General features: G+C 36.1%; 1 protein-coding gene across 7 annotated transcripts in view; it reads right to left on the bottom strand.

The window, feature by feature from the left end:
- Positions 1–15,530, bottom strand: part of Znf407 (zinc finger protein 407) — a 424,361-nt gene that overhangs the window by 407,140 nt on the left and 1,691 nt on the right. The window lies entirely within an intron of this gene.

Here is a 15,530-nt window from a genome sequence, read left to right as displayed (position 1 = left end):
AAAAAAAAAAAAAAAAAAAAAAAAGTGGGGAGGTTACATGTGATAGAGCCCCTCCTTTCTCATTAAGTGTTTCCATTAGACCTCTTATTTTCAAGAATTTATAATGCAGCTATAAAAAAGCATTCCATAAGTTAGTCTATATTCCTTAAATTTTCTCCTCTTCCTCCTCCTCCTCCTCTTCTTCTTCTTCTCTTCCTCCTCCTCCTCCTCCTCTTCTTCAAAAGGCATGAAAATATAGCACTTACAATAGTAATAAAAGCAAAAAGAATTAGGAGTATAAAATTAAAGAAACAGGGGGCTGGGGTTGTGGCTCAGCGGTAGAGTGCTCACCTAGCATGCTTGAGGCACTAAGTTCAATCCTCAGCACCACATAAATGTAAAATAAAGATATTGTGTCCTCTTAAAAATTTTAAAAATAAATATTTTTTAAAAAATTGAAGAAACACAAAGTGTATTCACACTGAAAATTCTATACCCTAGTGAAAAAAGAACATTAAGCTACAAATAGTGAGGTCTTTGCTTTCACCCCAACTATACCGGTAACAAGCTGCAGGCCCTGCAGAGACAATAGATGACTCATAATACTTTCCAGAGCCATAGCTTCTTTGAAAAAGCAAGAAGAAAAAGACTAAGACTCCTAAATCCATTGAGAAAATCTCTGATGTTAAGGAGTTGCTGAACACTGAAAGAGTAAAAAGCAGTACTCCTAGTAGTGGATTTGCTTTTCATTACAGCAGGAAAAGGTATTTTCAAAATTTATATCTGGGAGCAAGATAACTAAGAAAAGGCAAAGACATATTCCACACTGTTCTTGTTGAGACAGATTTATCAGGTCCACATGAAAAGATGGAATACAATCGCTAATCAAAGAAGTGCAGGGAAAAAAAGACTAAAACTACTAATTTTGGAAGAAATCTGGAAAACACTATAATTCCAAATGTCAATAAGCTAACACACCATATAAAACGATCAGGCCTCTAGACATTTGGAATATAAATTATTAGGTACAGAAGATCTGGGTGTTAAGAAAGTATATTTAGAAAAGAGAAAACTTCAGTATTAAATTGTTTAAATGAATATAGTTGTACTCAAGTTCACCTATGTAAAATAAAGCTAGTACTTTTTTCTCCCCTCTGGGTTGTTAAATTATAGGTAATTTTTTCCTCCTCTTACTGGAACTTTCCTATAACTTTCCAAAATACATTACTTTGGGGGAGAATGTGACTGAGTGGAAAGCTTTAAAAAAGGTCTCTTCACGTTGTTGAAGTAATGGGAAAGGACTACTCCTAATGAGAAAAGGGGAAGATGGAAACGCACTTAACAATTGTGGTACATGGACAAAACTTAGAACTGAAGTACCACAAAATAAAAGGAAAAACAGGGGTGACTTGTAATTAAACCAGAGATGTCTAAGGTCTAATTTTGGTCAAACACCAGATGCCAAGAGAGCTACCTGTGACTCACTGGACCTCATGTTAAATATACAAGAATTGGAGATGGGGGCTAGGGGCTGTAAGAAAGAGGGTCAGTGACATTGAGCATATCCAGCACCCAAACCTTGGCCTTTAATATTACTGCCCACTAAAAAACAAAAAACTGGGCTTCTGAAGAAATGGCCAGTTCTAGGACAGGCAAGGCAGATACATGAGGCTGGAGCATCTAATGTAAAAAGGTAGCAAAAATTTAAAAAAAAAAAAAAAGAAGAAAATGATATCATGAAGACACAGGAGTCACCTTGAGCATCAAAAAAATGTGGTGCCATTAAAATGTAGGAGTGAATAAGTGCATTTAGACTGCTAGGTGGATGAATAGGTAGGCAGGAGAGAGAAAAAAAGGGAGAAGAGGGCAAAGGAATTGCTCTGTTTATGGTAGAATGCAAGGCCAACTGGAAAGTATTGAGGGAGTATTGGAGACAGAAAATCATGTTGGCGATAACATTCAATGGATGCTAAATCTGAAGGGATATTTTTGATATGGAGCAGAAGAAGGTATGATGTTAAATTATCTTCCCACAAACCACTTAGTAGTTCAAGAGAAGACAAACAAATGATGAAGAACTGGGCACTGAGTAGATTGGCAATATCTTGCCTAGGTGATCAAAATCAACATCCTCAAAGAAGGTCCCATGTACATGGTGTGCCCCCAGATGTGACACTCATAAAGCACATCACTCACATCACATCACCATGAATCTTTGCAGACAAGAATACAAAACTTCCACCTAATCAAGAAGACATAGCAGATACACCAGGAGGATTGTTTTAGTTAAGGGAAAAAATGGCAAGGAAGACTGCATTTTTCAAAAATGTCAATGCCATAAAAGACAAAGAAAGGCTATGGGAATGTTCCAGCTTAAAGGAAGCTGAAGAGGCATGCCCACTAAATGTAACACCTTTTCTCTGACAAGTCCTGCTGGCAGGGAAAATGCACTAAGGACAGGATAACTGGCAAGAAGAACTAAGGTAAATTTACAAAATTGATAACAGTAGTTTGATTATATAAGATGGTGTCTCTGTTCTTAGAAGATAACAACCAAGTATTCATGGGTTAAGGGTCACAAGGTATTTAACTTGCTCTCAACTGGTGCAGGAAGAAAAGTAAAGTGTGTATACTGTGGGTGTACACACAGATGTGTATATAGAGTGTACATGAGAAAGAGAGAAAAAGATAAAACGAAAAGGTTAGGGCTGGGGTGCAGGTCCGTGGTAGGGCACTTGCTTATACACCAAAGCCATGAGTTTGATCACCACCAACACAAAAAATGAAATGAAAAAAAAAAGAGAACCAAATGACAACAATAGATGACTCATAATAATTTATGCAGGTATTCTAGAAAAGTTTTCTAGCTTTACTTTACATTTTACAATAAATTTAAAACTATTTCCAAATTTTAAAAGGGGAGGAAAGTTGGGGATGTTTTTCGTTCATATAGCTTAAAAAGACCTCCATAACATCTTGAGGAATTGTCAGAAAGGTCACAGGAATATAAAGCTTCATAAAAATGACAAAAGGTTAGGGCAGGGATTGTGGCTCAGCAGTAGCGTGCTCGCCAAGCATGTGCGAGGCACTGGGTTTGAACCACAGCACCACATAAAAAATAAATAAATAAAATAAAGGTATTGTGTCCAACTACAACTAAAAAATAAAAATTACAAAAAAATTTCTGGACTTACTCCACACAACAGTTATCGCTATAAATTAATACTTTGAATATTTTTCAAAACATCTGTTTTCAGCTAAAGAGAATGCTACTTATTTAGATATTCCAGAATTTTGTTGAAGAATATTATATACCACAGACACTGAGTACACTGAAACTTACAAGTTTGGAGTTAACTCATATTTAGTCCTATATCCTCTCCTGAATGCCTTTATCCATATTTTATCTTACAGTTTTTTAATTCATTAACACCCAGCAGGCAGGATAAATAAGAGCAGGAGAGGAGAGATGGTAAAAGAAAAGGTGGTAAAATTTTAGATAACTTTAGTTTTGTAATTTTTAGATGAGGTAAAATAAAAGCATGTTAAACTAGTGACAAAATAAGGTTAGTTAAGTGAGGTTTAGAGATTATCCTTTTCTTATTTGTAACAGTTGAGAGAGTGGGATGTAAAAATCATTAACAGAAATTTAGTGTAAAGCAGAAAAATGGAATTCGGCAGAATTCATAAGGAAAATTTGAAGATAGAGATGGAATTTAAATCAGTAATATAGCAGTGCTTTATGGGCCCTCCAAACTCATGCTATCTTCTTCCTCCAGGGATTATCATCAAGCTCTTTTTCTACCAACAGCATCAATTTCTTCCAAGAATTTCATTTTGGTTTCAGTGAAATTCACATTCATTAGCATTTCTTTTTAAAAAAGCTATATATTTTTAATTATTTTATTTTTTATTTATTCATTTATTTTATTTTTATGCAGTACTAAGGATCCAACCCAGTGCCTCACACATGCTAGGCAAATGCTCTGCCACTGAGCTACAACCCCAGCCCCTCATTACCATTTCTTGAAGCCCAATACTAGCTTTAGAAGATCATGATTAACATTGCTTATAAATTTTATAGATATGCTGATTTTGCTTTCCCTCAACAACTGATGTACACATTAACCAAACAGAATCCTAACCATTGCTACAGGAAAAGGCTATGCCCAACGCCCCATTAGACAGTATGTCTGCTAGTTCCCAGGTAGTTATATTAGAATTTTATGGATTAAGCAGTAAAGATACTTAAAAAATAGCATTCATCATGTGAACAGTGTTTCCCAGAATGTAACAGAAACACCTCCAGCAGCACCTCAAAGTTTGTACCATGAGTAAGGCATTTTAAATAATTATGTATTATTCAAATATGTATTACTAAAAATAATACATCAACGTATGACTACACATGTATTATTACTTTCTTATAACAAGGGCAAGTTTATAAAGTACAGTAAAACCAATGAAGGAATAGACAAAAAAAAAATGAAGTTTGGAAACTGCATTACACTATAACTGGTTCATTTACTAATTTCTAAATTATACAAACTCCAAATAATCCAAAAAAAATAAAAAATTCTCAGCTCTAAGTCCATTATTAAACAAAAGTGTTCTGAGAATCAATCACTTCGCCATTGCTGATAACACTTCACAGGCAACATCGCAAGTTGTCATTTAATATGGCACCTTCATATTATATTTCTGAGGATACAATACAATTTACTAAAATGTCCTAACTGTAATATTATTCTTCTATATTCTGAAGAATTTGATAAATTTTATATGTTGTGAGAGAAAACTGTATACTACTAACTTTCTACGTATTCATAATCCTTCCTTTTAGATTTGGATAATGTAGCTGGAACCAATGTAATAAGACTAACACCCTCACACATCAAACCAAAATGGAGTCACTCATGCTAAATAGCACATCAAGGAACTGAAATTTTAAGGAAGCAGAGAGATCTCAAAACAGACCCATTTTTCCTAAAAACAGAAGGTTACAGTCTACCTGAATCAGCATAAAGAAATCTCCTCTGCTTTAACAATGCCTGCTCCTGCAGGATCCACTGCAGGATATAATACATGAAGTAAACTTATGCTTACTAGTTTTTTTCCTATTCTTCTGTTTCCTTGATCCCACCTCCAAAGACCACTGCTCTACTACTGCCGGTGGCAGCTCTCACTCTATGTTATAGAATGAAGACTGCCCTAATTCACAAGGCACAAATAAAATCCAATTAGATACATCACTGAATGTATTGTGATTTTGTTTTTTGACATAGATAAAACCAATCCTTAACAAATTTAGCTAATTAAAAAAATGTGACTCTATAGCTCTTAGCCATGGAGAGATTCTGATGAAGAAAAAGTCTGGCACAGGGACAAAAATCTGTACTTTTAGAGTTCCATGAGCAATTATCATAAGCCAAATTTGGGAACCACTAGATTAAAGTTCCTCCAAACCACTCAAAAAATGTACACTTAATATATTATTTACTAGACCTACAGCTATGGAAGGAAAGGCAAAAAGAGAGGAGTGTTTGGGGTAGGGGGAATTTGAGGGCTGAATCCGGAATGATAAGAAATACTATCACACAGAGATTCCATGGACATTTGCCTGCATTCAAATTTGACACACAAAATTACTGTGACTGTTCTAACCTACCATTTTGAAATTATGTGGCATTAATGGTGAAATATTAAAAAATATTACCCATAAAGAAAATTAGATTTTGTACCCTTAAGATTCTTAATGAAAACCATTTAGTGTTTTTGGACGACTATAAATTCTACTCCCTTCCCTTCAATGACCTAAATTTTCTAAGCTATTTTTTAAAGTACATTGCCACCTTAGTTTAAATTCTAACAGTTTTATAATTATATTTGAAATTATCATGTATTCCAATAACTGATATTTCTCCTTCTATAATAACTGACCCAATAATTATATATCAAATTCTGATCCATAATTAATAATCAGAAGAAATCACAATTGTATACTTCCAAAGAAGTAGATTGCTGCTTCCTTTGCATTTAAAACACAGAGTTCCCATTATATTTAATAACTGAAAAGCATATGTGTGCTTTGGTTACATTTGATGAATCACACTAGTATTACTCCAACTGTGTAAAACGATGTCTTCTCCCTATCAGGTTTTTCACTACCTTGTCTTTATTTAAAAAATTTTTCATATAAGAAAAAGCACAGCATAGAAGAATTATTTAAGAAAATAAAGGTATGAACAAACACATTACAAAGTGTTTAGAATTAAGCCTGAGATTATCTAGCTTCAACAAAATGTAGTTAAAACTAGAAGAGCTGAAGTACCTGAAATCTGTTGTAAGAAGCCAATGTTCCATATTTGCCTATAAGGGATTTCCTACCATCAACACATGTGTCGTAAATGCAGACATCCCTACCATGGAAGGACTCTCATGAGCTGTCAACTTCTTGTGCCAGAAAGTATGATATTTCATAACTACAAACCTTGACAGTTCTCATGGTGTTTAGGCAATTTTAGCACTCTGAATATCATACAAAAATAACAGTGTTATTTGCTTCCATAGGACATTAATTTGACATAGGACTTCTAGAAATATATTTTTATTTTTTCAGCATTTGTTAATTTCAAGAGGTGATTGTGACACATGATAGCTTAAGAGAAAGTCTCCAGTGTAAGCAAACTCTTCTGTGGCATGGTGAGGCACCACTATATTCCCAGCTACTACAAAGGCTGAGACAAGGGAATCCCAAGTTCAAGTACAAACAAGGCAACTTAGTGAGACCCTACCTCAAAATAAAATAAAAAGGGCTAAGGGTATAATTCAGTGTTAGAGCTCTTGCCTAGTATAGGAGGTCCCACAGGACAAATCCTGAGAGAGAGAGAGAGAGAGAGAGACCCCAATAATATTAGAAAATATGACAAAGGAAAACAATGTTATCAAAGGCTAAGAAAAAAATGTGTAAATGCTGGTTTCCCAAAAGTGGCTGTTTTTAGCAACAAAATGAGTAAGCAAAGAAGTATGATTTCTCAAGCACTGTCACATGATACAATTTCCTAATGAACTGGCAGACTTTAGAGGCCCATCATCTGCTAAAATGATAAAGTCATCCATTTTAGTTAAAAAACAAAATATGATAAACTTAACTTTGAAAAAAGGATAAATATACACTTTACCAGGCTTTCTCTACACTCCCATTCCTTTCTTGACTTCTTTTTCTTTCTTACTGTCTATGCTTGTCTTCCTTCTCTGATCATGTATGACAGAGATGAAAAGTCAGAAGCCTATCCACCTGGATCTATGCTCATGGCTAAGCTGCCTCTTCTCTAAGGCAGGATAGTTAACAGTGCCTGCTTCTGCAGGATCCACTGCAGGATATAATTCTCACTTATTTCATGGTACACAAACTCAGCATGTAATGCACTCACACCTGTGCCTAGCACACAGGCGGTGCTTGGCAGGTATTAACCATCATTATCATCAAAACCAGATGTCCTGGCAGTACTCATAAGAGTAAGTTTTATCACACTTCTCCAAGATCTTGTCCTCACCTCATCACACTTTTCTCATACAAACTGAACAGTCCCTATGTAAAGAGACTTTGCAAAATAAAAACATTTTTAAATATTTACAAATACAAAAATAATTTTAATGCATACATTAACAAGATCTTGAGATTGCAGTTTAATTAGTATTACCTGAGTCACTCCCTACGACTTCCCCTCCTTACCACCTTACCTCTTCTGTTACTTACTAACCTGAATCCAGTTTGTAACCTACATGCTTTTCTTCATTATTTTACCCTATCTGTATTCCTAACAATATGCAATTGTTTTATGTGTTTCTAACTTTAAAAAAAAAAGAAAAACTATATGTAATCTTATTATACATGTAATTTTTTTCAATATTTTTAGTTGCTAATGGACCCTTATTTATTTTTATTAATTTATATGTGGTGCTGAGAATCAAAATTAGTGACTCACATATGCTAGGCAAACACTCTAACACTGAGTGACAACCTCAACCCATTGTAATTTTTTTCTTCAAGATTATGTTCCAATTGTTTATTATACTCAGTGATGCAAATAGCTAACGTGCATTCCCCCTGTATAATACTTTTCTACGTGAATTTAATACAATGTATTTATCCATCCTTCTACAATGAAGATTGCTTCCAATCTTTTCTTTTGCAAACTGTGACTATGAGCGTCCTTGCACATGTCTCTAAGCACTCAAGCACATGAAAACAGTGGTTTTCAAATTTTAGCATCAAGTCTCTTCAAGGACTTGGTAAGACAAGAAACCTGGAACAGTTTCAAAGGTGCTAATTCAACAAGTCAAGAGCGGGACCCAAAACATCTGTATTTTGAACAAGTTTCCAAGTGAAGCTGGGAAACAATTCAGAACCACAGCACTAAGATAAAGACTAAGTGTGCGAATGAGCTGGAGTACATGCACCTCAATATTAGATAATTCCAAAGTTACTGCATCAATTTATACTCCCACCAGTTAAAACACAAGCATTTGTTATTTCCTATCCTCCCAACAACACTGTCTGATTTTTTACATTGTTGCTGACTTAATATGTATAAACTACACACTTTTGCCTTAATTTCCCTAATTACTAACGCATTTCCCTAATTACTAATGAAGTTAAGCATCTTTACATTAAGGTTTCCTCTTCTGTGAGATGCCTATTTGGGTGATTTGTACCTTTTTCTGTTCTTATTAATCTGGAATTACTTACCCTTCTGGATACTAACCTTTTATCAGTAATATGTACAGAAATATTTATTCTCCCTTATGACCTAATCATTCTCTTGATGGTTTTCCTAATGAACATAAGTTGTCACTGTTAATATTGTCAAACATATGAATTTCTTCCCCTGTGATATGCACTTTCTATGATCAGTTTAAGAACCTCTTATCTGCCAGAGTCATATAACTATCTTTCTGGATTGAGTTCTAAACATTTCATAGTTTTGGCTTCTAAATAAAGACTTTAATTGACCTGCCATTGACAGTTGAGTCATGTGAATTTAAAATGTATCCCACACTTGGGAAGGTCCTATTTGATAAAGAAGTGTGTATGTGTATACACACACACACACACACACACACACATACACACACACCACATCCAATTATAATTTAGGGAGGACACAAAAAGAACACCAGTGAAATACTGATTCAGTGTTAACCATTACTTTATTGGGTTTATTCTGCTCTCACTGAGGCAGAAAAAAAATTGGAAATTTTCAAAATGAAAATTTGAAAGGTTATTTGCAAATTACACAATGATCTCCACCCTACTCCAGGAAGAATTCATAAAATGTGCCCCAAAATCTCATTCAATGCTCTAGGGACAACTTTTATTAAATTCAGCACAACAATCTGGGAGTGTACCTCAGTGGTAGACAGCTTGCCTATCATGTGAAAGAGCCTGGGCTCAACTCCCCACAGAAGGAAGGAAGGTGGTGTTGGGAAAACATATAATGGCGCAGCACCCCAGGAAAAAAAAACCAACATGGCGTCTAACGACCCTCTTTCCCCTCTTTGTTTCTTTCACTGGCGCGAAACTTCCCGCCGGTGCCAATGTTCAAACCCTGCTGATGGGAAGCCTTAGCCCCAATTAGAATTAACTTCTTGGGCTCCGGAACTGACATATGGAAGAGCTTGCCAATAAACGGGCGACCTGTTATCTACCTCAGCCCCTGCTACCTCTCCTTAGACCTATATAAACACACAGCCTTTTGTAATAAAGCGGAAAACCTCTTTTATAATCTGTGTCCTGTGGTGTGGTGTCTTCCAGTCTTACAGGTATAACACATTTTATAGAAAGTTTTGCACTGGAAGAGTCATGAGACAGATCACAGAACCACAACAACAGAATTGGGACAGTTTTCACAGCTGCCAATTCAAGACTAATTTATATCAAGCACAAGTTCCTTCCAACAGCCTGTATCTTTACCTTTCCCTGACAATGTTTGGTTCTAACAAAGCTTCTCAAGATAAGGAGTATCTTAGAGGGTCAGATTAAAACGTTATGACATATATTCATTTCTTTTAAACTTTTCCACCCAAACCACAAAAGGTTGGTCATGAATTACAAAGGGAAATTTTTAATCTCAGAAATGAAAACCTGACAGACACCTTCTCAACCAAAATATAAAAGTCATATTAACCAATAAGACAATACATCTATGGTCACGTAGCTCCTGATATGATGCACTAAGGGCATGACTTCACCTCTGTGGTGTTCTTGTCAAAAGAGCTTAACCCTCAATTTAATCATGAAAGAACACCAGACAAATCCAAATTGAAGGACAGTCTACAAAATAATTGGCCAGAACTCTTCAAAAGAATCAAGGTCATGAAAAAATAAAAATAAAAATTAACTATCACAGATTGGAAGACTAAGATAACATGATAATTAAACACAAAGTAAGATCCTGAACTACATTTTGAACCAGAAAAAGAATATCACTAGGACAAACTGATGAAATGGAAAGAAAAAAAAAAAATCCTGAGTTGAGCTATACCAATTGTGTGTTTTCCACAATTGCTTTCTAGATACATGAAATCTTAGCAAAGGGGGAAACTGGATGAAAGAAACACAGGAAAACTCATCTGGACTACTACTGTTTTTGTTTTGTTTTGTTTTGTTTTTAATTCTAAAATTCTTTAAAAGTAAAGTGCTTTAAAAAGGTATTTCAAGGACTGGGTTTGTGGCTCATTGGTAGTGTGTTTTCCCAGCATGTGTGAGGCACTGGGTTCAATCCTCAGCACTGCATATACGTAAATAAAATAAAGCTCCATTGACACCAAAAAAAAATATGTTTTAAAAATATTTCAGATGAAAGACAACAGGCATAGGGTTAAGTCTAACATAAAACTGTGCTATTCCTCCAATAATCATGCTTAAGAAAAACTTAGTAATTGAAAATAAGGATTAAACTGTAATAAATTATAATTGTTCATTAATAGCCTAAAAAAGAATAGACTGAAGAACACAGTAACTTTCTCTACACCACAAAAATCTCTCTAGATAAACAACCTATTATATTTCCCCCCTGTATTCTTTTTACTTCATCTAGACTTATAGTTATTTAACATGTACTATGGGTACATAATGGTGCCAAGGCCTGATGAGATTTTAAACATCCCAACAATCTGTGTTTCCGAATAAGACTATAAGCTTTATGATGGCAACATATTTATATTTCCCTACAACATATTTATATTACCCTATTAAATAGACTACATCAGACATGGGAAAACTTAAAAAAAGGGAAGCTTTTAATTTCTGAATAAAAGAAATTATGAACAGTGTTCATAGAAACTAAGAGCTTAAAAACATTACCACTGGTATTTCCATTGAATTCTATCTTTAATGCTTTCTACTATCCCTTAGTATTTACACATTTCCAATTTTCTAGGCTAACTCAAGAGAACCAAATTATTAAAAGAGGGATATCACATATGGAAACTAACCATATGAATATAAAAGCAATAATGCTCAAAAGGAAAAAATAAAACTTAAAGAAAATAGCACTGAGGACTATTTCGTCTACCTTCATCTTCTCCTCCAAAAGGTTCTCCTTCCAGACATAAATTTTGGAAATTCTGGATTTATTGAGGGAAACTGTAATTAATTACTTTATACTTTGACACTGCCATTAACTTCATTATAGAAAGTTTTGCACTGGAAGTCTGCCTCTTATAAGGGCTACTTCTAGGTTATATTCCAGGTAGTTGGAATTGGTAGATAATCAGAACTGTTATAATCATGATTTACCTATACAATAACCATAAAAAGATATTACAGTCACAAGAGAATAACAATAACAAAAGACTCTTGCTGGGGATGGTGGCACATGCCTGTAATCTCAGTGGCTCAGGAGGTTGAGGCAGGAGGAACACAAGTTCAAAGCCAACTTCAGCAAAAGCAAGGCACTAAGCAACTCAGTGAGACCCTATCCCTAAATAAAGTACAAAACAGGACTCGGGATGTGGCTCAGTGGTGGAGGGTCCCTGAGTTCAATTCCCAGTAGTGCCCCCCAAAAAAGATTGTTTACACCACAACAGATCTGGACTCCTCACCAGTGCTGCAAGAAAATCAAGACATACATCTGCATGTGCATATACATGTACATATTATTTTTATTTTTACTTCTTTTTTTAGTATTAAGGATTGAACCCAGGGTGCTCTACCACTGAACTGCATCCCCAGCCCTTTTATTTTTTTTATTTTTAGATAATGTCTAAGTTGCATAGGGCCTTACTAAATTGCTGAGGTGGCCTCAAACTTGCAATCCTCCTTGCATCAGCTTCACAAGTTGTAGGATTCTAGGTGTACCCTACTGCACCTGGTGCCCGCGCACACACGTGTACATATGTGCATTTATAATATATAGACATAATGTTATATACACATCAATGTACTTTCCTTCCTCTCCACACTGCCATACTCACTCTCACTCCCAAAACCAGTTTCCTGTGAATTAAATTCTACAAATATTTACTGACTACCCTCTATATACAAGACACTATGCAAGGAACCTCTAAACACGAAAGCTGGCTCTTGCTCTAATCTAGTGAAGAAGGTGATATGCACACACACCTAAGAGAAAACTGTGAGATGTTATGGGTCCTCTGGAATTCATACTCACCCACATAAATGCCTACTCATTATCTCAACTGAAACCATTTTCCCAAGTATCTGCTCCCCTTCCACCACTGCCAATCCCAGAACTGGACAACAGGATCTACCCTATCACCCAAAGTAGATACTTTAGTGTCCACACTGATTCCTCCATCTCACTCTCCTCTCTCACAAACTTTCTCCAAATACACTGTAAATACACACCATTAAGTCCCTCCTTCTACCTCACAGGCCATTATTCTTGGCCAGTTTACTGTGATGTCTCATAAATCACAACAGCCTCTAAAAGACCCTTCTCCTCCAGACTTACACCACTCAAATGAACTCAAGTTGTAAACAGAGTGGTTAAAAATCACAGCTGATAAATTTGCATATGCCACTCTGCTGCCTACATTCTTCAAAGAGGCCTCTCCAGCCTCTCATATTCTGCAATCCAACACCCTAAACTTAAACTCCTAAAATGTTCCATGTTACTCCTGATTCTTGGAAATACTCTACCTGAAATTCTACTCAGCATTCTCTCTTTATATCTTTGCCCAACTAGTTCTATTCATTCTTTGGATATCATCCCCTTCTGGAATTCCTCCCTAATCAAAATCTAGGTTAAGTGGTTATGCTGCACATTTTTTGCTTTTAGGGCTACCTAGATCCCAAGTTACCTTTTTATTTCATTGGTCTCATTTGTCATATGTGTTTCTGTGAAATATAAGTCAGAGAACAGCTACTCCATCTCTCTAATCTCTAGGAACTATGATGGCTTGGTCAACCTCATGTTCCCACCCAGAACTTTAAATGCCAGAAAGAAAAAAAAACTGACACAAGGAAGCAAGAGAAGTTAATAGACTTCCCAGTAACAAGAGAGTCAGCATTACAGCAATGAAGACAGTTTTCTAGAAGCAACGTTGCTAGCAGCAAAATTCTGACCAGACTATTTATGGAAAATGACCTAGACTATGGTCTCAACCACCCAGCCTCTTTTTGATCCTGTCAAACCCACTTCTCCAGCCCTACCATCAATTCTGAAAGCTACTGCAGAAATTAGTGTTTTGAGTTAGGTTTCAAGGACTAGTTTGTATTCACTCCATTGAGGGGACATCTCCCCGGCATTTATTCTAAATATGCTTGTTTTATTAGAGAATACTATCCTTGATAAAATAGATTAGAGTTCCCAATAAATTCATTTCCTGATTAAGCCAGCCAGAGTCCATTTCTACTGTACTAACATCGGATTGTAGCACCAGTGCCCATTGGCTGTATATTCCCCATTACCTCTTTCCTCATTTTACCCTAAGGCAAATGTTTCCTGAATGGATTACTTAATCCCACTACTAATCATTTAGAAAGAAAGGAAAATTCTCAGTGGAGGGTCACCTTTCATGCTTAAACACCCAATGTCAACTAATACTGAGGGTGTCAAGGTACCAATTAGAACTACACAGCCTCTTCTTTTATCCAAGGATTTATAAACTAGAATTTTTATCATTTTCAGAAACAAACCACTTTGTGGGGAGGGGCTGGATAAAGTGTATTGAACCCGAAAGTGCTTTACCCCTGAGCTATATCTCCAGTCCTTTTTATCTTTTGAGACAGGGTCTCACAAAGTTGCTTAGCGCCTAAGTTGCTGAGACTGGCCTTGAACTTGCAATCCTCCTGTCTCAGTTTCCCACATCCCTGGGATTACAGGTGTGTGCCATGGCACCTGGTACAAACCACTTTCTTAAAGATGACAAGAGAGAAGAAACAAATTAGTAACCTATTTTATTAAAGTTAAAGAGTTCTCTTCTAATAAAACAAGCATATTTAGAATCAATGTTGGGTATATGTCCCTTTAACCAAGTGAATACACACTAGTCCTTGAAACCTAACTCAAAACACTAATTCCTGCATGAAGTTTTTGCCATTCCTCACTAAGCAGTGGTGCTTTCATACCTATATTGCAGCACTTAACAAAGTCGTATTTATTGAAATACCTATATTTTAACTACATCTCAAAATCATTGAGGGAAGTTACAGTTACAATCTCTAGCACCTAGAATACTGTTTGGAATAATGCAGGAACTAATCTTTTGGAAATGGATCCTTTTTCCTTTGCTTTCAAAGGTACCAATGCAACTGTCTTATCTTTCAAGTTTCCTGTAATTACAAAATATTCCAAAAAAAGCATTTTTTAAATGCACCAGTATCAACTATTATCAGACATCATCACACTTGCCATACATGTCATGCCAAAAGACATTAACTAACTACCAGAGAGCACTGCCTTGTGCCGGTAAATTAATAATTTTGCTTGTAACAAAGTTGAAACAGTAGTATCTGCAGATTTGAACCCCAACACAAATTTTGGTCAAATTATTTAATCTAAATGTTTGCATAAAGGGAATAATTTTTATAAGGCTGTTGTGCTACATAAAATATACAGAGTATGTCAAATGGTATTTGAACTCTTCTAATAATTTTAATCAATGTTAGTTCACTTTCCTATACAGTGTTCCAACTGGATATAACACCTCCAAACAGATGCATACTGTATCTAGACCCATAGGCACAGACCGTACAGTAATAATTCAGTATACCATTACACTATGATTACCTACGAAATTAAGAAATCCTACAAGTGTCCATGGCTGCCAGCCCTGCCAAGAAGTCCTATTCCAGAATCGCTCAATGAAATAAATGGGCCACTCAAAACCCAACGCAACCGACAGGGGTCAGCAGCTACTGCCACCCATCTCCAGACTAACTGCAGAGAGAGGGCAAGCACGCCCGGGCACAGGGGCGTCCGGGAGCGGGAGACCCCAGCCCAGCGCTGCACGCGCGGGCGACCGCCCGGGGTTCCGACGCGACTGCGGAGAGACCGGGCGGCTCTAGTCCCGCGGGCGGG

The sequence above is a fragment of the Marmota marmota genome, unplaced genomic scaffold (assembly GCF_001458135.2).
Source record: "Marmota marmota marmota unplaced genomic scaffold, marMar, whole genome shotgun sequence".
NCBI classification, from domain to species: Eukaryota; Metazoa; Chordata; class Mammalia; order Rodentia; family Sciuridae; genus Marmota; species Marmota marmota.
This window is presented reverse-complemented; position numbering and strand designations above follow the sequence as displayed.